Source organism: Pinus tabuliformis, chromosome 1_1 (assembly GCF_031772625.1).
Source record: "Pinus tabuliformis cultivar Carrire ecotype Pingquan chromosome 1_1, CPIR1, whole genome shotgun sequence".
Classification (NCBI taxonomy): domain Eukaryota; kingdom Viridiplantae; phylum Streptophyta; class Pinopsida; order Pinales; family Pinaceae; genus Pinus; species Pinus tabuliformis.
Genome location: NC_142297.1, coordinates 699,061,706 through 699,088,125, shown reverse-complemented (window position 1 = coordinate 699,088,125; position 26,420 = coordinate 699,061,706). Strand labels below are relative to the sequence as shown.

General features: G+C 36.9%; 1 protein-coding gene across 3 annotated transcripts in view; it reads right to left on the bottom strand.

Moving 5' to 3' along the window:
* LOC149215396 (B3 domain-containing protein Os07g0679700-like) overlaps window positions 1-26,420 on the bottom strand; it is a 174,750-nt gene that overhangs the window by 96,576 nt on the left and 51,754 nt on the right. The window lies entirely within an intron of this gene.

The window sequence follows — 26,420 nt, the reverse complement described above, 5'->3', positions numbered from 1 at the left end:
CTCAGTGGGCCATTGTAGAAATGATTCTAGTATGACTATGAAGCCATGTAAGACACCTAGGCAAGCTTAGGAATTTTCATCAAAAAGTTTCATCCTAGGGAGTTTTTTAACCTCGCCAAGTTATGTGTGTTTGTAAACACCGATAATCGTCAGAGTTTTCCTCCCAGATATACTACCAAATCTATGGTGGGATTCAATGATGATCTCTTAAGTGAGACCTAGTGTATCATGTCTATGTATAATTATCATATTGGATCATGCCTTGAGTCTTGCAGAAATTGGTTGAGTCTAAGTGTCTATTTTTAATTATTAAAATTCCAATTGGTTAGGTAATTTAATAATTTCAATGTAAACTGTAAAATCAAATGATTGTAAAAATTGAAGGGGGTAGAGTACTCATAGTTAGAACCTATACACCTCAACTTAGTGTCTAGACACCTTTTGAGGGTTGAAATTATGTCTATCCCATCAAATTATTTTTACTTTTGATTTTATGGCAAAAAATGGCAAAAATTTAGCCAGAAAAGGATCAAAAACTTAAAATTGAGAGAAAATAAAATTCCCTCCAAGTGGAAAAACGAATTTTTGGAGAGGGTAGTCATTCCCAAGTAAGAATTAAATTGACAAACCCAATTCCAACGCAAAAATACCACAAGAAATTCTTTGGAGCCAGAAAAGAATTTTTTTTTCAAGAAAATTAATTCTCTTGGGTCCAATTAGTTGAAGAAAAATCGTGGGTCCAAAAGAAGTCCAGTTTTCAAGGTCCTCCATCAAGGAAAAATCAATTTTTTAACAAAAATTGAACTCATGGACCAATGTGGTTAAGTCAAAAGTAATTTTTTGAAGAAAAAAGATCGACCTAGAAAAAAGGGAATTATTATGGAATTCGAATTTCTTCATCAAGATCAAAGGACGGGATTTGATTTTGGCATGGATCAAGCAGTGATTAGTTGTTATTCTCAAGGATCAAGTCAAAATTGTGCAACTTCTTGGACCCAGCCATCATCGTACATATAAGACCCCTTTGGGAATGTTGTATCTTGTAAAGAAATATTTTGTATAGTTAAAAATGTCACAAATACCCTCCAAGATCTTGTCAAGCAAGTTGGCCTACAAGAAGGATCCATTCGGCCTCATGGACAGCAATTTGACCTCCTAAGAAGCTTATATATAAGGGAACCTCAACTTCATTTGAAAAAAGAATTCTATCAAGCGAGAAGTTAAATCTCCTCAAGAAAGAAGCTAAAAAAGGACGAAAATCAAGAAAAAGAAGAAGAAAAGCAAGATCAAAGTTTTTGGGCCTCTTTCTATCTCTTGTTAGCATTTCTGAAGTAGCTGCTAGAGCAAAATCGCAGAAGTTGCTAGAGAAGTCGAAGTTGTAGAAGAAAACTGCTGGGGAAGTCAAAATTGCAAAAGAAGTTGTTGAGGAAGTCAAAATTGTTGGGAAGTCAAAGTTGTTGCTAGGTCAAAATTGTTGGAAGGTCGAAGTTGTTGGAAGTTGTTCGGTCAAAGTTATTGGAAGTTGCTAGGTCGAATTTGTTGGAAGTTGCTGGGTTGAAATTGTTGAAAGTTGTTGGGTCAAAGTAATTGTAAAAGTTCATCAATAAGGAGAAGTTTGACTTGGCCTTGGAGGGGTCATTGACAAGGATCTTATGTCTTTGAATTCGTCATCTACATTCTATAAGAAGATACGAATTCTTGTCGGTTTTCCTCTCAAGAGGAGAGGTTTTGACCCTGGCTTGCACCCTACATTTTGTGTCCTCTTTGTCTATTTGATCTTCATAGTTTGGTAGTTGTTTGATGATAAGAACACAATAATAATCAAGAGAAAGAAAAAGCTAATCAAGTTAAGTAAAAATACATCACGAGTAGTTATCAACGTAAGAGAAATCACCTAATCTAGTTGCCCCTAGATTTTTCAACATGGTATCAGAGCTAAGGTGACTACAACAAGGAGCATTAGTTAATCATCAATTATTATTATTATATTGTTCAGTAAGAGCAGTAAACAACAATGCAAAAATAGAGACAGTAGGCACAAGATTTTTAGGTGGAAAACCCCCTCTGGGTCAAAAACCACTGAATGTTTTTCTAATAAGTTCTTTAATCTTCAGCCCCAACTAAAAAGAAAGCTACAACCTCCTACAACTCTAAAAAATCATTCTTCTCCAGCTCCCACTAGAAGGACGCCCAACGCCTTGGTTTTATCAAGAGTCAGCTGAATGAATGCCCCAACACCCAAGTGAGCCACAACTCACCCTAGCACCACCCTACCACCCTAAAGTATCTACAAGCCCCAACCTGAGGGTGACTTCATTCACTAGCCTAACACCACCCTACCACCCTATAAAGACAAAATAGAATAAAAGTGTGGACTCCCGTACCAAGGACAATGATCCACGTTACAACGATATATTTTTAATGAATTTTCTTTGACTAACTGACACACTAGGACCTATACCCTTGTCCCAACAAACTAAGAACCCTTGTCCCAACTTCAAACCAAAGCCCCTTTCCCAAAACAAATTTGCCTTCTTCAACTCTAGGCAATGACACAAACTCTTTACAATTTTTGCAAAACTTGATAATTGTTGTACAAACTGGCACTTGATGCTAATGATGTAACTTGCTGTAGTGAATGATGAAGGAACTTTCTGCTAATGCCTGTTGAGATGCTCTGCCTGCCTTGCCCTTGTAGATAAGCAATCTTGCTGCACGAAACAATGAGATACACTACTGCTTAATGCTTGGAGGACCTTTATTGACTGCTATCAGACCTCAACAACTTGTGACTGTATCCTTTGCATAAGTCAACTTAGATCACTGTGAGCTGTAATAGCTCTTCACTTCTTTGTTGCATAAACTTCAATTCTGGGTTACACAACTGATATTATAGGAAGCATTGAGAAACCGAGCCTTTTAGATGCCTCAAAGGGATTTTGTGCTATGATGTCAGGTTTGATGCTCATGTAGACCTTGTTGCCACTGTTCTGAATATTTGCACCTGCAATGGAAGAAATACCCAAGCGAATCCCAACTTCCAAAACAAAAGAAAATGACCCTGAACTGTATGCAAATTGGCCTACGACATATTTCTTAAGCAAATCTTGTGAAACGAAAGCAAATCAATGAGAATTATAAATAGACTGACCTGTGGATGCATCTTCACGTAATCTCCTCTATCTGCAGCAATAAACTCAAGATAATTTCAAAATAAAAGAAGAATTATACCAATCAAAACATACCTTGACTTCTACTACAAGTCCAAACTAAAAGAAGATGTACACAGGCTCAAAACTTCCACAGATCCGAGCACTAGAAAGGTGGTTCTGAAATTTTCATTCCCTTTGCAAAGTCCTAAAACATGTACAGGATGAAAATTAGATGAACAGCCCTGTTAATTCATTTCTTCTTGAAAGCCCTGAACCCGCTCTATCTTATCAGGTAATAGTCAATGAATGCCAAAGCTCTGTGGCAGCTTTTCAAGCCTAAAATTACAGGTCTGAATCCTAAGAATACTCCTGTAACTTCGCTCCAATTATCTGCAATAGATGAACCTCAAAACTGTCCTAAAAATGCCAAAGAAAGTCCAGAAGAGTGCCCTGATCCTTCGCTGCCCTTGAAACAAGATGCCTGTACCAAAACAGTAACTAATACACAGTCCTAATCCTTCTGTGATTTCTGCGTTGATTGTCTTAGGGTGACCGAACAGTTCAAATGATAATTCGTTAATGTCTTCACCTCTATTTTTTTTTATCAGGATACGTCACATCTCAATTTATATCCTAAGTAAGAGCAAAGGGTTTCTCATATGAACGTTGGACGTATTACTTCCTTGTGAATGAAGAAAGAACCACAGCTTTTAGAGTTATTTTGATGTTCTAATTTTTTACTATATTTTGACTATGAGGGTTTCGTGCGAGATGATTAGTTTAATAACAAATAGTTGTTAGTTCATATATTTTGACTATATTTTGACATTTGATCATAATGAGGGTTTTACGCTAATTTGCCAAATGCTCTTTAACAAATAGTTAATTTAATCAATAAATACTATGATGCTAGCATTTGGGGTTATAGCCTACAATAGGGGATATTAATAGCAAGCAAACCAATGATTAGCTTAGTGCATTTGGTCCTACCAATATTGTGAAGTCAATGATTGTGTGACTACCTTTGATTCTTGAAGATATTCAACTTATACGTGATGAGATTACGGTGAGAATCCCTGCCATATATTGAAAACCATTGGTGAATAAGATGTCATGTCTCTACCCCTAGGGCTTTAGCCCACAAAACTGGGTCTTCAACTTTAAACTCAATTTTCTCTCAAACCAGAAGGAACCACGGGGCATACCATATATCAACAGAAACATCTCGTCGAGGAGAATCTATCTAGAAGGATCTTGACACAAGATTCCATGAATTGCCATGTAAAATTTGCCATGGAAGATCAGGGTAGCTCCTGGTGCTGCTTGGGTTGACATCAATGACAACCACCTATCAAGGGGAGATTGTTGAACATTGGATAAACCAGCCCTCCCCGTGTGTGTCATGACATGTGCTTCATCGCCTCTCATGGATCCATTATCTCTGGCAATGCATCCATTTACTAACACCTGTAGGTTTTGGTGTAACGACAATCGTGATTCCAGCACATTCAAAGGACTCTAAACTTGAAGCATTCTTAGGAAGCTTACACATTCTACAATTATCTAAGGAAGCAAAAAAGAGCACTTCATCATCAAAGTGATCTCCCTCACATTGAAGAAAGGATCACATCTCAATCATCCTTGAAGAAGATCGTCAAGTCATCATCATCAAGGAGGCATCTTCAATTGTCAAAGGACTAGTTGAAGATATCATCATCAAAGGAGCATCTTCACTAGACAAGTAAGTATCTTTATATTTATGTTTGAATCTGCTATCAATTGACTTCATTCTGCAAGGAGAGTAACAAACTAGTTGGGCCATCAAATTTCCTTGCATGGAAAAAGAGGATAGATTTGATCCTCATAGAGAATAAAGTTATTGAATATGTTAAGGGTTCAATCTCCAAACCATCTCAAGAGCAAGCTCAAGCACTATTGAAGTATATGAAAGGGGAAATATGGACTCAAAGAATCCTCATAGAATCAATGAAGGATTCCCTCATCCCTTATGTAGCAAAGCTGGAGAAATCGAAAGATATCTATGAAAAGTTGATAAAATTGTTTTCTATAAGCACTGCAAGAGAAGTTATATCATTGAGAACCAAATTATACAAGATGAGGGTATCAAAGGAAGAAGGGGTAGCCTCGTACCTTATCAGGGTATCTCAAATATAAGATCAACTACAAGAGCTAGGGGAAATAATGTCCGATAAAGAAATAACCATCATTGTACTCAATGCACTACCTGATGAATGGGGTAACTTTGTATCAAGTATCTATGGAAAGTAGCAAGCCACTCCATTCAGTGAACTTTGGTTATTATGTAAGAATGAAGAAACTAGGTTAAAGGCAAAGAGCGATGTTGGATCAAGTGAACAAACTCAAGCATATGCAGCAATGGCTAGAAAGAAATGGAAATTTCGAAAGTTTGATCCTCGAAAAAAGAAGAAGCATGACATGTCAAAGATCTAATGCTATGAATGTAATGAATATGGGCAATTTAAGAGGAATTGTCCTAAACTCAAGAAGGACAACAACAAGAGAAAGGAAAGGAATGAAGCCCATATCACCAAAGAAGTAGAATAGCCTGAAAAGAAGAAGACAAAAAAGGACGAAGTGAAAGACCTCTACTATGATTGAGATAACCTCCTACATTTAGTTCTTTTCAAGTTTATAAAAAGATATTTGTCATGATGGAAAGCATCACAAGTATGATAGGATGCATTATAACTGAGATAGAGATGACATCATCATAAAGGTACGGAAGGATAGCCAAAGTAGAAGTTCATATAGTTGAAACTATCATCATGATGAAGAGAAAGTAGCTCATGGCATTTTCTTTGAAAGCATATACGTACAACCAAAATAGCAACACATATGGTTGGACAAAATCATCTAGCAACATAGAAGATAAAGAGATCATCATACATCATCATCATTAGAAAGGATCATTTGCAGAATAAGGATCATTAAGATCCTCCATTGGAATCTTTGTTAGAAGATTCACCTCTACTTAAGAAGAAGCAAGAGTCTCACAGATGGTCTACATTCCACCTTATGTGGGATCTACAAGTTAAAAGGATGGCAGTATGATGACAAAGATGTGCCGCATGAGAAGTTGGTTGAAGTACTTTCATCTTCAAGCAAGGAAAGGAAGTTGCCCAAAGGAAGCCCAGATAGCCACATGAAGGAAGAGGTATGTATATATTTGGTAGATAAAATCATGTCATCATATGGTTGCAGATAGAATGGGCGGAGTGCTTTATCTCATGAGCATGATAAAAGAAGAAGCTCTTCCCATAGAAAGATACATGAAGGCATGTAGACAATATGCCTTGAACTCTTCTACATATTGAGGTGATATAACCTCATGGAGAATATGAGGTGGTTGGCATTCATGGTTCCTATGATGAAGGAACTATGTATAGACGATCCTGTGGAAGCAATATGTCAAGAGAAGTTGAAAGAAGAGTTCGTGAAAGTGTATCTATAATGATGTAAGATAAGATAAGTGATCAACATCTCCATGAAGAAGGTATGAAGACCTTGATCGATATGTTGGAAAAAGAGAACCTCCGTAATGAATGTCTTGGAGATGGATTCATACATGTGCAAAATGTTGATGCTGCTAGAAGCTAATGTCATGACAAAAGGCCATCATAAAGAGATAACTTTGATTTATTCTTCAGCTTGATTTTTTAAAGCATTTGGTTGGGTCATTACAGGAATACCAAAAGAAGGTTGTAGAAGTCACCTACAACTAATGTTCATGAGATTGGATGGAAGATCCTAAAAGAAACATGACTTGGAAGAGGTGGTTGTAAGAAGGATAGCCAGGTGTGCACTAGAAGGTCGCATCCCGATGAAGGAAAGGATGACATGACTATTGGTTCAACACTATGTTTTGTTAAAGGGAAGTAATAGAAAATATGGTCGATGCCCTACGAAGTTCTAGAAGAAAAAGGCTAAAAGGCTCCATGATGAAGAAGTTGAAGTTCACGACATGATGCTGGAAAGAGGAGCCCTACAAGCAGTTGATAGTACCATGATCTCCACCAAAGAGCAGATAGTTGTCATTGGAAACAAGTCCCTAGTTGAGAGGGAGGTTGGGCAAGTCCCTTCACCTTGTTAAAAGGGAGCGTGGGAATATTCCTTCTTATAGGAATGTGTAGATCCTCCCTAGTTGAGAGAGAGAGATAGACGCATCATTCTTTTCTTCATGTTATGGAGAAAGAATGGAGGATGGGTAAGCATCTTAGATTGATTCCCATACTCTTTGAGGATGTGGCAGGGCATCCAATAGGTAAGAGTAGTCGAAGAAAGAAATTCCTTTAGGATGTGTAAATCCAAGATAAGAATGGTCCTAAAAGGACATACCTTGTGAACATTCCGATGGGGTATGTGCCTTGAGAGACAATGATGAAGGTGTCTATAAATCATTGTCTCCCTAGCATTATGCTCTAATTTAGTGGAGAGATAGAGTTGTTAGTCAAGGCCTTGCTCTGTGAGAATGTTGGTTGGTATGATGAGATGTGTTGATATAAGTTGATATGATAGCTTATGAGATGGCTTATCAATCCAACTCTTCTTATGAGAATTCTTCAGTATGAGAATGTCGAAGTACCGTGTATGGATTATGAATACCTCACTAGTTAAGAGGGAATGTTGAAATGTGTAACTAGGTTCGGTTTTCATAATTTCTATTGTACTCATGATTTTATATATTTGATATTAAAGAGAAAAGAAATTTATTATTGTCATTCTTGATGCATGGGTTTCATGCTCAAGATAAATTTATTTATAGGTCAAGCACCCACTGAGTGCTTCTAGGTTTGTCATAGAATTATGAAATCAAAAGAGACATTATCATACATGTAAGACCCCTTTGGGAATGTTGTATCTAGTAAAGAAAAATTATATAGTCAAGAGTGTCATAAAGACCCTCCAAGACCTTGTCAAACAAGTCGGCTTAAAAGAAGGATCAAGTCGGCCTCATGGATAGCAATTCAACCTCCCAAGAAGCCCCTATATATAAAGGAACCTCGACATCATTTGGAAGAAGAATTCAACCAATTAAGAAGAACTTTGATCTTCTCAAGAAAGAAGTTGGAAAAGGTCGAAAATCAAGAAAAGAAGAAGAAAAGCAAGATCAAAGTTTTTGCATATCTTTCTCTCTCTTCTTAAGGTTTCTAAAGTAGTTGCTAGACCAAAATTGCAAAAGTTGTTAGAGAAGTCGAAGTTGAAGAAAAAAATTGCTAGAGAAGTCAAAATTGCAGAAGAAGTTGTTGAGTGAATCGAAGTTGCTAGGAAGTCAAAGTTGTTGCTAGGTCAAAATTGTTGGAAGGTCGAAGTCGCCCGAAGTTGATGGGTCTAAGTTGCTGGAAGTTGTTGGGTCGAAATTGCTAAATGCTACTAGGTCAAAGTAGCTGGAAAAGTTCATCTTGAATGAGAAGTTTGTCTTGGCCTTGGAGGAGTCGTTGACAAGGGTTATCAGTCTTGGAATTCATCATCTAAACATTCTATAAGAAGAGAAGAATTCGTGGATTTTCCTCTCAAGAGGAAGGGGTTTGGTCCTAGCTTGCAACCTACATTGTGCCCTCTTGTCTATTTGATCTTCATAGTTTGGTAGTTGTTTGACGATAAGAACAAAATAATAATCAAGTGAAAGAAGAAGCTAATCAAGATAAGTAAAAATACATCACACATAGTTATCAAAGTAAGAGAAATCACCTAATCTAGTCACCCCTAGATTTCTCAACAGCATTTCCTTGCACTGCTAGTTGATCTAAGTACACTTGAGATATCTACTGTCTTGTTTCATTTACATTTAAAGATTTTTAAGTAGTCTCTCAAAATCATTGTTAGCAATCTCATTTGCCATCTAATAATTTTAAGTTTCTCTATATTTCTCTACTTGTTCAACTATCTAATAAGTAAAGAAAATCTTAAAGAACATTGTCAATCTAAGGCATTTGAGACATTGCTCTAAATCTAATTGCGTCTTTAATTTCTTCATTAAATCACATTGGTCTTTATCATAAGATACTTAACTTGTGTTTTAAGTGCTACTGCATATATCTTGGTTTTAAGCATTCTTGATATTGAAGCATATTTTCTTGATTGAAGCAATTGCATTTGTCATCTTGCATTTTAGATCTAGCTATGTATCCTTAAAATTTACCTCCAAGCCTAAACTTGGTTGAAATAAAGTTAGGGCCACCTTCATCTAATTTGTGAAGTTCAGACCCTTAATTGTCGTTAACACAATAACCTTGCAGTCATCAAGGCCACAATTCCTACATTGTCAAAGGCACTCGGGTGGTTAGAACTTCAGGGATGGGATCGTTAATATAGTCTCTATTATCTTTCCCTAGGTTTCTCTCCACAACTTATATTTGAGACTAGCTTCAAAACAATTGAGGAGAGGATTTCATCTAAATTAGGCATTTTAATTATAATCAACCAAGATTTTGCACTCCACCTAATTTAGGTTTGCATTTCATCCTTCTAATTTTTCATCTCTTGTGGCATAGCTATCATTGTGGGCATTATATGTTCCTTGTCTACATTACACGGGTTCCCGAACCCGGGGGTGGGGTTCTCGAACCCGTCCCGGGTTCTCGTCCCCAAGTACTGAATTCGGGTTCGGGTACTTCTGAGAAGAACCCATAAGAACCAGATTCTTTTATGAAGAACCGGGTTCTTCATTAAAAAAATCTGGGTTCTTTTGTCTTAAGGCGTACGGAGAACCCTGCTGATGGGTACTTGGAACCCCAAAATTGGGTTCTTTTCGGTTCTTTGGGGTTCATTTTAGTTTTTAATTAATTTAATGGGCTTCCCCTAATATTCTAGGTAGCTAGTTCTTCATCTTGCGAGAGGAATTGGAGTACTTATGCCTTTATCCATTTAGTAAAGATAAATATGTTGGGCTCAAAGAAGGCAGAGAACTTAGTTTACGTTCATAGCACACTTCGTATCATATCTCGAAAAGACACTGGATTTCAAGAGATGGGACCAATACACAAACGATGTTGTGTGTGGACGAGGAGATACAACCAAATGGCCTTATTGAGCTACCTCCAGTTGCTATGGATGAGCAAGAGCCTCAAGATGAGAGTGATTCCTACTTGGAGAGAATGCTAACTAAAGATCTGATTGATGCTGATGACATGGCTTGAGGAAGCCATTGTTCACTATTAGCTATTTTTATTTTAGTATTTTAAAATTTCCTAGTTCTTGTTTGGAGATGCCTTAAGACAAATTTTGAATGTAGTATGACAATGGACATATATCATGATTCTTATTAATAGGTAAACTCCAATTTGCACTTGATATCAAACTAGAAATTTTCAAATTTCATTGTGAATGTTGAATGTTCAATGATGTGCATGTTTAAATATACCCCCGACGAACCCACGCACCCTGTTTCAAAAAATGACGTACCCGTCCCCATCCCCGCACCCGTACCGCTCCCCGAACCCACGTTTCCTGGCAACATAGTTCCTTGTAATATTATATCATTGTTCTTGTACTCAACTTTGGTTATATTGCTCATATTTTTTATTTGCTCATATTTGATATTGTGCCAATTCTAACACTTCCTATAGCATTGTCATTTGTGTGACTTGGAATATCTACTTCCTTGCAAGTACTTTCACTCACATTGAGCATTGTTAAAGGCACAGGTCGACCACATTTATATTTTGTAACAGCCTTGTTGATTTCAATTGCATTTATATACATTGCTCATAAACTCTTACACTTGCTTTAATTAATAATCAAGATACACTAATAATGATTGCTTCTCCTTAAATCTCCTAGATTTGTTGTTTCAACAATCCTTAGGGACTGTTGAAGAATCTAGGGCAATGTAGGTTAATAAGATTCTTCTAATCAAGATAACTATTTGTGAGGTGTCTTTAACTCTTTTTATTAGCACAATCTTCGCTTGTTATTATTAGAGTGTGTCTTCTCAATTCATCAAATAGTTACCAAAACAAAAGAGACAAGAACACAAGATGTTGGCTTTCTGCCAGGGCCAAAACCTCTTACTCTATGAGAGGAAAACCCACACAAATTCTTCTTATAGAGATTCCAATTGACGAATAACAAGACCAAGACCCTTGACCTAATAGCCACTCCAAGACCAAGACACCAATCCTCTTCTTTGTCACTGCTGAGATCATCATCTTTGCTGCACCACTGAGGCCATCACTACAGCACCACCAAGATCTTCATTACTGCTGCAACACCATTACTGCACTTTCACCGAGGTCTTCATCAACGAGATCTCCATATTGAGATATGTATATATATGCATGAGAGTTGCCCCTGGATCCACTAAGATCATGACTGTCTCACCATAGTTGAAACTTCACCGAGATCATAACCTTGTGACTATGTCTCCATCAAGATTGAGACCATAACTAAGCTAGGATCATGACTGCACCTTGAAGTATATTGAGACAGAGTGTGTCACTATGAGATCTTTTCATCATAAATATGCTAAGACTGTGTGCTATTGTGGGATCTCTGAGATCATCTTCATCACCGAGACTGACTGTGTTCTCCTTGTACCGAGATCTTCCTTGTCACAACTATGCCAAGACTGTCCCTCTGTGGTACCCATCCGAAAGTGTCTCACTGTTTTTGCCATCTGAAATTTTAGAGGTGTATACGCGAAGATCTCAGACCTGTACCCATCCGAAAATCACAGAGAATCTGAGTTCTACTCCTCTTTTGCAGAGACCCTAGCTGGGTATATATAGTAGTCTGTCCTCCATATTTGAGTCGACATGACAGAGTGAACCGATGCATCTCCTTATGACTGCTTTTAATTCGATTTGCAGGCCGACATGACGAAGAGGATTGTGCTTATCATTTTGAGGGCTTCTTGACATTGTTTATGACTCAAATACATTTGATACATGCCCAAGAAGGGTTCTTCATGACATTGACTCTTTGACCTTTAAATATAAATCCTAAGGCTCTCAATGGGAGCCATTTATAAATAAAAATTCTGTTAATCTAGGTTGTCATTGATGTCATTATATTGTTGAACAAGGCAAGGACAACATAGTGACCAGGGATGATAAATGATGAAGATTAGACACCATGATGGATGACTTGAAGACAAGATGATCACCTTGATGACTATACTTGATGAAGGACATGTCCTTACCTCATCTTGATGACCACACTTGATGATGACATGAAGCCCATCCATGAAGAAATTCCATTGTCCTCTATTTTTCTGCACCATCTATTGACCAGTCACATATTTCTCACTACTTTAAAGGCAACATTTGAACATGATGATAGTGACCCTATATTGAAGAAGGCAAGGACATGATTAAGAAGACAATCAATGAAGAAATCAATCTATGAAGAAGCCCAACACTCAAGGCATTCTGCCCTGCCCTCATTTCTGCACTAATAATTAATCAGTCACATTAAAAATTATTTTTTACTATCTTAGAGGCATAATTCCTTGATGACACCTACACCATCTTGTAAAGGCATAATTTTGCCTTTCCAACGAGCTATTACTCAGCCCGAAACTCCAAGCAGTTTAAAATTTATTGATTTTACAAATTAATGGTATAATTCTAACAGTGATCCGACCTGTGTTAAGCCAATTTATATCGGCCAAATTACAGTGACGTGTCCCTTCGTTTGATCTCACAAAAATCACTATTTATAAGGGCTACGGACTTCATTTCACAAACAGATTTTCGGTCAAGATTTGAGAGAAGAAACAGAAGACGAAGAGGAGGCACAGAAGTGAACAGAAGACCGAGGAGAGCTAAAAGGAAACCACTCTTTAGGCGTTTTTGGGCTACTTCTTTATTACAGCTCAGATACTGTTCAGAACTCAGATCTGTTACAGACCAGAGGCTACAGCAACCTGTGGAAAATTGAAACTCGGACCTCCAACAAATTACAAAACTCAGACTCATCATTCCAGTCATCAATCTCTGTGAATAATGCGTATAAGAGGCACATAGTAATAGGAGGCCGAGGAGGAATACTTATGTGGGCAGAATTGTGACAGGTATGCCTGTGGAGGTCAGACCAGTTTTGGAGGATAGATCTGCGTGACAGTCAGCTCGGATTTAAAGTCATATTTGTTTAGGCTCAAGATTAAAGCCGCCTGTAGAAGGAGTTCATCTAAGACCTGAACACACCTATTATGAATTGCAGATCTGTGTGTGTGGACAACAAACCAGACTCGCATTCATTACAGTGAAACAGGTGACATATATATATATATATATATACTTGGACAGCAGTTTATGAAAAATAGTGTAGTGACATCTAGTGCAGTGGTTATATAACATGTTCTTCACTGTGTAAACATTGTGAACAGTGAGCTAATCCCTTTGCCTGGAAAGTGAGCAGCAAACAATGGAACAATACCTTTGCTGAACAGTGATTTAAATATCTTACAAGCTCGGTGCTGCAATATCCTTCAAGGACAGTTATCACTACATCTTGAAACTGTAAAGACTTGAATCTGTGGGTTAAACATTTCAGGCCTTGGATCTGTGGTAGGAGGCTTAGAATTGGCATTAAGAAATTGAGGAACTGTGGACTAGCTGAACAGTAGAGGAACACTTAGACTATGGAGCAATGACACTTCTATCTCTTGATGGCATAATCCCTGAAGGCGTGCATACAAAAGATTCTGGACTGTGTGACAAGTTGCCATCTCCTTTTCTGGACAATAGGTTGAGATTGTTGCAGTAAGGTATATGTGTGTCAAGCTTCATTGGCAAGCATACATTCAAGGTAACCTTCAGGACACAGTGAAGGATTTGGAGCTCATTTCTGAGTAACATAGTGGAGCCATTTCTTGGAGCAGCACTGGTTTGAAGACAGTTTGATAAGAGCATTATTCAAGTTCTTGTTGAGCTAGTATAAGCCTCTTTGTTGAAGCAACATTTCAAAGATTTGATTGAAGACCTCATTGAAGACCATGATGCATGAGACATCATGAGGTGACTTGAAGAAAATTGCTTGGGTACGATGAAGTGCAGTGGCGATACCTTCTAATTGATAAAGTTGTCATTGATGATGTGACGTGGAGACTAAGTGAAGGGTGAAGCTGAAGATTGACAAGGCTCGGTGAAGAAAACTTTGGGAGCCGTGAAGAACAACCTAACATATCTTGACACAACGAAGCTATAGGATTGGTGTCCTTGTAGCTGGTGCTCCTGAGTCCTAAACTCAAGGTTGGTGCCTAAGATAAAATAGGGTCAAAGCCCTAGAGGTTGGAGCCTCACTAAAGTCCAAGTAGGTGCTTGGCACATCCTAGGTTGGAGCCTGGGTGTCTTCATCAAGGGTTGGAGCCCTACCCATATTGTACTTGATTCATTATAAAAATTACATTAATAAAAGCATTTACTTCTATTGTTCATTTTTTCTTCTATATATAAGTGATCTAATTGGTAAAAGTAACAATTGAAAAGAAATACTAATTCACCCCCCTCTCAGTATTTCCATCAAATTCCTGCTCATGAAACCCATGAAGCAAGCATAATAATAAATTCATTTACTTGTTTACAAAAATCATAATTACAATGCCATTATGAAGACCAAACCTAGTTACACTTTCTTTAACACTCCCTCTTAACTAGGGAGGTATTCATAATGGTACTTGGTCATTCTCAATCTGAAGAATTTCTCATAAGAAGAATCAGATTGGTAACCCATCTGTATAGCATCATAGCAACCAACAGTGTTTCCACAGCAAGGCCTTGACTGACAGCTCTATCTCTCATCAGATCAGAACACAATGTTGGCGAGACCAATGACTATAGACACCTTCATCATTGTCTCTCAAGGTACATACCCATCCGGGAGTTCACTAAGTATGACCTTATAGGATTATTCTTATTTTGGGTTCCCACCCCTCAAAGAATATTGATCCTCTTGCCTACTCTTATCTTGGATGCCCTACACATCCTCAAAGAGCATCAGATGCCAAATGATTACCCAATCCTCCATTATTTCTTCCCAAATGTTGTGTCTATCTCTCCCTCTCAACTAGGTAAGATATGCCCATTCCTGTAAAGGAATGTACCCAAGTTCCCTCTGACCAAGAACTTGCCCAAGCTCCCTCTCAATTAAGGACTTGTCAAAGCTCCCTCTTAACTAGGGACTCTCCTTTTCATCAGCAACTTCTTATACATGGGTCCTTTAGTTGCTTGATCAATTTCTTTAGTTCCTTGCAGGTCATTAGCCATCCATCACTTTCCTTCATGGTTCGTCATGTCATTCCTTTCTTCATAGAATGTGGCCTTCTTTATACATATCTGGAACCTTCATCATATGGCTACTTCTTCCTCATCATGTTTCTTTCAGGAATTTCCATCCATCACATGAATGCTAGTTGTACTTGTACTTAAGACTCTTCTTCTAGTAGCCCTGCATGAACTCATCCAGATATTTATTCATGGTTGCATATCTCACGATCTCTTCTTTCCTCACACATTCCATTCCCAAGAGCTTTCAATCAAAGTTTCTTAATTATAGTCAACCACCCTATACTTCATATGAGGACTCTCCTTTTCATTAGCAGCTTCTTCTACATGGGTCCTTCAGCTGCTTGATTAATTTCTTTCCTTGATGTCATGAAATTCAGTTGAGCTCCTTCCTTGTAGGGCATTATCTATCCATCACTTTCCTTCTTGGTTCGTCATATCATTCCTTTCTTCATGGAAAGCAGTCTTCTTGATACATATCTGGAACCTTCATCATATGGCTACTTCTTCCTCATCATGTTTCTTTCAGGAATTTCCATCCATCACATGAATGCTAGTTGTACTTGTACTTACAACTCTTCTTCCAGTAGCCCTGCATGAACTCATCCAGATATTATTCAAGAAATCAAAACATAACATTAAATCAAATAGTACATTACGAGATGGCTCTTCATCATGACATCTTCCTGTAGGTATCAGCATCCTGCATACACATTGACACGTCTCCCAAAGATATTCATTGTCAAGGGTCTCTATCTTTTTCGGACTTTCATTAGAGCCTTCATATCTTTTCCGAGAAATTTCCTAGTCAAGTCTTCTTGGTCATTTGGATGTTGATTGCCTTTATCATGGTTGCATATCTCACGATCTCTTCCTTCCTCACACATTCCATTCCCAGGAGCTTCCAATCAAAGTTTCTTAATTGTAGTCAACCACCTCATACTTCATATGAGGACATATTATGTTGATTTCATCTAGTGCGACTTATGCCTTCCTGCCTCCTTTCAAAGGAGATCCTTTTTCTCTTGGTCATGCTTCTTACGATAGAAGTAGTGATCCATGTTTCCTGCAACCATACGATAGACTTTATAATATTAAATACGAGCATACATACCTCAATTTTACCTTTAGGTCATCTAGGCTTCTTCTAGCAGCTTTCTTGATTGAAAAGTTCTCCAATCCCTTGATCTGCTTCATCTCTCATGTCATCATACCATCATCCCATGAAATCCACAAGTTGGAGTTTTTTGATGAAACACTTGCTTCCTCTCTAGATTAGTGAACCCTCCGATGAGGATTCTATCAAAGAATCTTGAGGATCTTGTATATCCCCATCTAGCAGATGTTTCCTTTTTGACTTGATGTATGATGAGCCTTGTCCTAGATGACTTCATCCTTTCCTTCAACGTCCACTGAGGTTCCCGAGAGCTATATCCTTCATGTTTGTTTGCCATCGATTTTGTCCTTCATGATTGCCATGGTGATGTCACTTGCTCTTGTTTCTAATGCTTCCATGATACCACGATGCATCTTATTATCATGGTCATATCTATAACAATAATTTAGGAGCTTATGATAAGACTCTTTTGTGAGGGATACCATCTCAATCATGGTAGATCTATTACTCCTCTTTCCTAAGCCCTTTTCTTCAGCTTCCTCCATCTTTCTAGCGATATGAGCTTTATTTTCATAATCTTCCCATAGCATTGTTCTGTCTTGTTTGAGGACTAAACTTCCCTTTCCTTTCTACAAATGTTTGAGTTCTTTAACCTACAACACTTTTGCCCTCAACTTGTCTTTTTATATCTAGCATAGAGACCACAAGTTGTCAAATGAGGTAAACTTCTTGTTCATGGACATTTGTTACCTTGCTTATCAATTAGAACAATGACAATTATCTTCTTATCATCTCTCTCAGATTTCTCAATTGAGATCTCATGAAGATATTCCTTCATTCTTTGATACCTTCAATTTTGTGCAGATCAGGTCTTAAGAGATATGACCTTCTTCACTGTATTATTCAGAGAATATATGTTTTAGTATTTCATATATCTCTTTTATGTCTCCTTTCCTACTACATAAGGATGGGAGGAACTTAGGAGTTCCCTCCCATAAATTCAAAGGAGACCTTTTTCCCAGATATGTTCACTGACTTCTCTTATCTATGAGGATTTATGACAATCCTCCTTTATTCCATGAAGTCATTTTACCAAATTGATTAATGAAAAATACTTACTTGACATGTGAAGATAAAATCTTCAGCTTGATCACATTGAAGATGCACTGATGCTTCCTCTAGGTGATCTTCGAGTCAATGTGATTTTATTGTAAATCCTTGCTTGAGTTGCTTAGCATGAACCACTGAAATCGCTTTTTAAAGATCTTTGAGACCTTCTTGCATTGTCCACCACGAAGCACCGAAACTGCTACAAAGTATAAGTTGTTGAGATCACTGTAGTATAACGGAGATTGTAATGACACCAAATTTGTGGCTAGCACCATGGTTATTTTAAGGTTGAATAGAGGGATTGAATTAGCACAGAGACTGTGAGGATTCAGAGACTGTGAGAGGTACCAAAGGACTACCTTCTATTCTTTTGACTAAGATTACTTAATCATATTGTGGCATCGAGATGTTAATAGCATAGCTCCGAGACTGTGGGTAGTATGAGACTATGAAATTATCCGAGAACTTCAGATAAGCATCCAAATTAGTCTTGCTGTAGGACTAAATTCTCTTGCTGTTGTAGACTGATCCTTCAATCTTTGATGTAGGTTTTGAAACACAAATCCCTTCAATTTGCTTTGATGCCCTTCTTGAAGACTGGTCCTTAAATGTCTCCTTTTGTTGCCCATGTTGAAGAACCTAGGGCAATGTAGGTTAATAAGATTCTTCTAGTCATGATAACTATTTGTGAGGTGTTTTTAACTTTATTATTAGCACAATCTTCGTTTGTTATTATTAGAGAGTGTCTTCTCAATTCATCAAATAGTTACCAAAACAAAAGAGACAAGAACATAAGATGTTTGCTTTCTACCATGGCCAAAACCTCACTCTAGGAGAGCAAAACTCGCACAAATTCTTCTTATAGAGATTCCAAATGATAAATACCAAGAGCAAGACCCTTGACCTAATAGCCATTCCAAGACCAAGACACCAATCCTCTTCTTTGTCACTGCTAAGATCATCATCTTTGTTGCACCACAGAGGCCATCACTACTGCACCACCAAGATCTTCATTACTGTTGCAACACCATTACTGCACCTTCACCAAGGTCTTCATCAATGAGATCTCCATATTGAGATATGTATATATATGCATGAGAGTTGCACCTAGATCCACTGAGATCATGACTGTCTCACCGTAGTTGTACCTTCACCGAGATCATAACCTTGTGACTATGTCTCTATTAAGATCGAGACCATAGCTATGCTAGGATCATGACTGCACCTTGAAGTATGTTGAGACAGAGTGTGTCACTATGAGATCTTTTCATCATAATTATGTTGAGACTGTGTGTTCTACTGTGGGATCTCTGAGATCATCTTCATCACGGAGACTATGATTGTGTTTTCTTCCTGCACTAAGATCTTCATCGAGACTGTCACTGTGTTCTCCTTGCACCGAGATCTTCCTTGTCACAACTATGCCGAGACTGTCCCTCTGTGGTGCCCATCCGAAAGTGTATCACTGTTTTTGCCATCTGAAATTTTAGAGGTGTATACGCGAAGATCTCAGACCTGTCCCCATCTGAAAATCACAGAGAATCTGAGTTCTACTCCTCTTTCACAGAGACCCTAGCTGGGTATATATAGCAGTCTGTCCTCCATATTTGAGTCGACATGACAGAGTGAACCGATGCATCTCCTTATGACTGCTTTTAATTCGATTTGCAGGCCGACATGACAAAGAGGATTGTGCTTATCATTTTGAGGGCTTCTTGACATTGTTTATGACTCAAATACATTTGAAACATGCCCAAGAAGGGTTCTTCATGACATTGACTCTTTGACCTTTAAAGATAAACCCTAAGGCTCTCAATGGGAGCCATCTATACATAAAAATTCTTACTCATCAAACCCATGAAGCAAGCATAATAATAAATTCATTTTCTTGTTTACAAAAATCATAATTACAATGTCATTATGATGACTGAACCTAGTTACACTTGAAGGGTTCTTCATGACATTGACTCTTTGACCTTTAAAGATAAATCCTAAGGCTCTCAATGGGAGCCATCTATACATAAGAATTCTTACTCATCAAACCCATGAAGCAAGCATAATAATAAATTCATTTTCTTGTTTACAAAAATCATAATTACAATGTCATTATGAAGACTGAACCTAGTTACACTTGAAGGGTTCTTCATGACATTGACTCTTTGACCTTTAAAGATAAATCCTAAGGCTCTCAATGGGAGCCATCTATACATAAAAATTCTTACTCATCAAACCCATGAAGCAAGCATAATAATAAATTCATTTTCTTGTTTACAAAAATCATAATTACAATGTCATTATGAAGACTGAACCTAATTACACTTGAAATCGTGGAACTTAATAAAGCAAAGTTATTATCAAGTCATGCTAAGGAAATAAGTGCCTTGCAGGGTAGGTTGGTCTAGATGGAAAGATCTCAAGCGTAGATTTTCCAACCTAGGAATAATAATAATCGAAATAATAATGCTTGTGATGCTCTTCACGGAGAGGCTACTTGCGCCACTATAAAGAGAATCATGGATAATGGAATGTTGGGGACAAGTAATCAAATAAATATTGTTGGTGAAGAATATCATTTGTCTATGGATGATTGGATAGAAGTTAAGGAAAATAGTTGGGATGTCAAAACTCTTACATCCTCTTATAGTATCAATAACTTTAGAGAAGAAAAAGATGTGATGGTTGAACTATTTGGTGAAAAGCCCTCTCCAGACCAAGTTTTGGAAATTGCAAAAGATAAAGGGTTAACTTATCAGATAAGGAATAAAGATCAAAGCGGGAAGTTGATTACCCCTCTAAGCTATAACCCTGGTTTAAGTTATAATTTTGGATTAAATATTGACTTGGGAGGATGGTTGAATAATGCAAAAGTTTGGGTTCCTATCACCGAGATATTGAAGATTCCCTCCCAAAAGGATAAATTAATGAAGGCCATTGAAGCTCCTCATGTTAATGTTTCTCAAGGAAAGCTCTTGAAGCTATCTATCAGGATGCCCCAAAATATTTGCAAAGTATGGACCGAATAACAAAGATCATTAGCCATTTTTCATTACTTGTTAATGGTTATCGATTGTATAATAGCATGTTGGATTCTGGTGCTTCGACTTGTGTTATGACCAAATGGGTCATGGAGCAGCTCAATTTAAGAAATTCTAGTCCTTACTACAACATATGTTCCATGGATTCTAAAAAAAATAAAGTTCATGGGTTAATCAAGGATTTACAAGTGCACTTATCATTTTACCCTGACATAATGATCGTGATGGGCATAGTTGTAGTTGATGTACCACATGGTTGGGGTATGTTATTGTCCAGAAAGTGGGCCTCTAATCTAGGATGGAGTATTCAAAAGAATTGGTCATATGCTACAATTCCTTCACCTAGAGGTAATGGATTTGTTAGACTTAACAAAGAGCCAGAAAGAAGATTCCACGTTGAAAACCCCAAGAGCCCTCATAATGAGATTATAAAGGAACAACCTAACCTTGGGAATTATGCCATTCTGTCTAACTCCATAGTTCCCTCAGAAGTTAGGGTTGATGAAAAGGTGGGTGATTTAAAAAGTAAGTATGGTATATGCATTTTGATGGTGCATCTAACAGGCACGGTAAAGGTGTTGTTATAGTATTAAAGTCTCCCCTTGGTCACATTTTCAAGTTTGCCTATAGATTCGAATTTGAAGCAACCAACAATGTGGCTAATAATGAAGCCTTATTCTTGGGTCTTGAATTGGCATAGGATTTAAAGGTTAGATCACTTAGTAGAAAAGGAGATTCAGAGTTAGTCATTATGAAAGTCACGAATAAATTAACATGTAAAAATGATTGACTTAAAAGATATCGAAATGTTGTTTGGGATACTATAGAACTTTTTGATGCTCTTGATCTTCAAGCTATCCCTAGAGAAGAGAACAATCAGGCAGATGATCTTGATTTTGCAGCACCTACTTTGCAATTATCTAATGAGTTGATAAAGGATAAAATTCAGATGGAAGTCATTTTTAGGCCTTCAATTCCCGATAATGTTGAGCATTGGCAGGTATTCAATAATGATAATCATGTTATTCGATTTCTTAATAAGTTAGAAGAAATTGACGATTTTGAATTTGGCTATAATGATAATATGAATGATGATACCACAATCAAGAATATAAGATGGATCCAAAGGAATTCATTGAAGTAAATATTGGTATCTCTAGTGACCCGAAAATTGTGAAAATTGGAAAAGGTACTAGCAATGAAGAACAGAAAAAGTCGACTGATTTACTTCATGAATATAAGGATGTTTTAGCATTTTCTTATGATGAGTTGAAAGGTTATAAAGAAGATGTCATGGAACACACTATCCCTTTAACAAATTAAAATGCTAAACCCTTTCGTCAAAAACTTAAGCAAATAAATCCTAAGTTGGCCCCCTTAGTTCAAAAGGAACTTTCAAAGATGCTTGCAACTAGTATTATTGTGCAAACTAGGCATTCAACATGGTGTTCTAATTTGGTGATTGTTAGAAAAAAGAATGGAACAATCAGACTTTGTGTCAATTTTAGAAACCTTAATCTAGCATGTAAAATGAATAATTACACTTTGCCAAACATGGAGACCATGTTAAAACGAGCAACAGGTTCAGGAATAATGTCATTGCTAGATGGTTTTTTCTAGATATATTCAAGTTTGGGTTAAGAAATAGGATCGACACAAAACTACATTCACCACACCATGGGGACCATTCGAATACATCAAAATGCCTTTTGGATTAACTAACGTTGGAGCTACCTTTCAAAGGACTATGGACTATGCTTTAAAGGGTTTCATTGGTAAAATCATTGAAATTTATCAAGATGATCTAACAATTTTTTCTAATGATGGTATTAGTCATATAGATCATCTCAAGCAAGTTTTTGATAGGTGCAGAGAGTTTGGAATCTCCTTGAATCCTACTAAATCTGTGTTTGGAGTAACTGAAGGGAAGTTGCTTGGTAACATCATCTCCAAAGGTGGGATCAATATTGACCCTAAAACGCTCGAGGAAATCGAAAAGATTCCTCTTCCTCGTAATCTTAAATCCCTTCAGTATTTCCATGGAAAGATAAACTTTATTAGGAGATCTATTCTAAATTATGCAGAGATAGCCAAGCCTATTCAAAGTCTTCTGAAGAAAGATGCTAATTTTTTATGGAAAGAAGATAGTTTCATTCTTTCCACTATGAAGAAATGTTTGATGTCATTCTTTCCACAAATGTTGCAAACAGGTTCGTTGGGCATATGCAACTTCTTGAGTGCTCTAGGCCACTACAATTTAATTTTTTGGCATCAAGCATAAGTTTTACACCATTTGGGTATTCATTCTCACATCAACTTATTAGGGGACTCTTTATTCTACCGCAAAAAACAACAGTGTTCCACGGGGACGCGTCCCCCAGGGTCGGGTGCGTGCATCCCGCACACCCGGGACGGGGGGACGTCTGGGGAAACGTTCCCCACGTCCCCCTTTCGGGGAGACGTGGGGAGACGCAGGGGGGACGTTTCCCCGGTGTGGGGGACGCAACTCCCCAAAAGGGGACACCTGGGCATCCCCCCTCAATATGGGCTATGCGTCCCTCATTAAATTTGCTTGTAAACAATGATTTATGACAGGGAAAACATAGTATTTGACCATATTTCCCTACTAACGCTATGCAATTCATGGTAATGTTAAATTCTTAAAGTAAAAGTGACATTCTCCGAATGTCACTTTTACTTAAATTTTTAACATTACCATGAAATGACTCGGGATGTTTGAAAGTGGTTCCGACCTCATTGGATTTCATATGGAGAAAGTAGAATTTTAGATCTCACTCAAAATTCAGCAGACTTAACAGTTTTTCAGGAATTTAGGATTCGATGGATTGCAATGTTTCCATTGCATTTTATCATGTACAAGGGTATGGAATTTGTATTTAATGAAAAGCACCAAGCCCTCTTTGTACTTTAGAGTGACTTTTAGACCCATCACTCCACTGTTTTTGAGTTTTAGTTATATCAATTTATTATTCCAGTATTCAGATTTCAGTGTCTATTATAGTCTATTTTTCTTAGTATTAATTAGATTCTAGAATGATGAATGATGAATTCTAATTTTAAATCAATTTAGAATCTAGAATTAAGAATGATGAATTTAATTTTTAAATCAATGTAGATTATAGAATGGTGAATAAAGAATAATGAATATGGATTGGAGTATTTCATTATTGAATCTCATGGTCTATGGATGAGTCATGTATGTATTAGTAAGGATGATGAGTATGGATCAATGTATTTCATTATTTAATTCAATTATGTATGTATCATTGTATTTATGCTTTCATTATTGAATATGAATTTGAAATATATATATATATATATATATTAAAAAGGAAAAAATATATATACCCCGACGTCCCCCCGTCCCCCCTAAATTTCCCTAAAATTTGAGGGTACTCCCACACGTCCCCCTTGTGCGTCTCCCCGTCCCGAAGTCTTGGTGGAACATTGAAAAACATCTATTTTACCGGATTTGTTGGACCAAGGGGCTTGATCCACAAATCCCTAGATTGGATACAGATTCAGATTCAGATCCAGATCCACATGCACCCACCTAAGATACACTCTATGGCACAGGTAGTCTTATACGTGAGAAATGCCATCTCTGTAAACATCAAGAACAAGAAGTGTAGTCAACAGCTGAGATAAACTTTAATATATATGTTTTGAAATAATGGCGGAAGGTAACTTTATACTGTAAAATTTCATGAATTTCAGGTATATCATATACATTTATAAAAAGTTAATGCATAAGTTTATATAATGAATATGGAAAGTATAATTATACCGTAGTGAATGTGCAGTTTATATAATGGTTTATTCTCTTAACAATTTTACATCAAAATCCATTTATATTAAAAGCACTCTTAGAAAAGTTTATGTATTGAATGTGGAAGTTTAAGTTTATAATTTAAATTTTTTTAAATAATTCATATAAGATATTTATAAATCATGCATTAATTATAAGTTTCTTAATACAATATATCAATTATTTTATACAAGTATTACAAATTTACATATTATATATATATATATTTGAAAATTTACAATTTAAAAAAAAATTATATAAATTCTATTTTTTAAATTTAAAATAAAATAAATAAATAAAAGTTATATTATTTGTACTTGTTTCCCTGCTGTGTCCAAATCCTGGCTTTACAAAAAACTGGTGGATCCACATCTGGATCCAGATCCAAATCTTGGTCACTTTGGAAAACATCATGTTGTTCTATGGTCTGCCTGAGTCACAGGAAAAAAGGTTTTGTTGCAAATGACAGATTTTTCAACTCTAACATGATCTCCCACTTTCTTGTTGCACACTCTGTAATTTCGTCCTTTTACATGTTTACTTCTATTAATCTCTATGTCTACTCTTCAAAACCAACATTATGCAAACAAATCTAATCTTCTCTTTAATACCTGCCAAGTCATTGTTGCAATGGAATCTGTGCCCCCTGGGTTATTCCGCTGAGAAAATTACCTCTCTTCACACAGATCAGAAGCCTATTCATGCATGTTTCTTCTTTGATGACTCGAGATTCTTTTTTGCATAATTTTTTCTAAAATTTGACCAAGCATTGCTATTCAAATCTCACGAGTCACATCTTTCAAGCTATTGTATGGGTTTAGGGTTCTCCTGCAAATCTACTTGTTTTTCTATTACTCGGGATCTGCTGCATGGATTTCTTTTGTTCTCATACTCACAATGTTGCTCAAGGGGTGCTCATGTCTTCCAGTCTGTCCTGGCCTTCTCTTCCATGCTTCTACGATTCAATCAATTATTTCTCTATAATCATTTCTAGTTTCAATGGGTTGGCCTTCAGCTCTTCTCCATTTTTGTTACTTTCCTCTTTAATTTTCCTAAGTTGAACTTCAGGAATTTAAGAAATTTCAACACATTTCCTTTTTTAGATGAAGATTCATATTAAGTGCCTCTGTTCTTAATTTAGGTTGTCTCACCTTGCCTTTGCCGGACAATTACTTATTTCACCTTTTACTTGGTTCCACAAACTCTTCCCAAAGCTTCCATCCATTAACTTGACTTTAGTTTGTACATGATCACAGGCTCCGATAATGCTCAACACCACATCCATAGAAACTATGGTGGAGAGAAAAAATAACAGATAAACTTTGTTATAAATTGTGCATCCATATATCTCTAATGTGTTAATCATCCCTCATTACAATATCTTTAGCACCCTAAGTATTAGTGGCTCATAAATATTATAGAGAGCTGCCACTCCACAAATATAACCCCAAGTATTAAAACATAATCAAATGTTCTGTAAGCAAAAAGCAATCTCATTAATTTCAACGAGGGGTGGGGAAAATTTGTAAGAGGTTCTTGTTCTATGTTACCCTTCAATGTTCAGTACATGTATAAGAGGAATTTGTTTTCTTGATGTTTTTGGTAAAACTAGTTGCAGTGATCCCCCGTGCACTTTTGTCATATTCTGTGGAACACCAAGATACCAAGCATCCCAAGATCTTGAGTATGGATTGATGTGTGACAAATGTATGAGACTTCAAAGAAAAACAAAAATTTTAATGAGAAGATGATCAAACAAAAGAAGATATGAGACTCATTGTTGAAGATAATTTAAAGACGTAGAATAAATTCAGGGCTGGCTCATTGCATAAGTGAGGGGCCCAAATACAGAGGAACGGGCAGAAGTTAGCCCCAAAATAGTCACTACATAATATTGTCTTATAATGTATT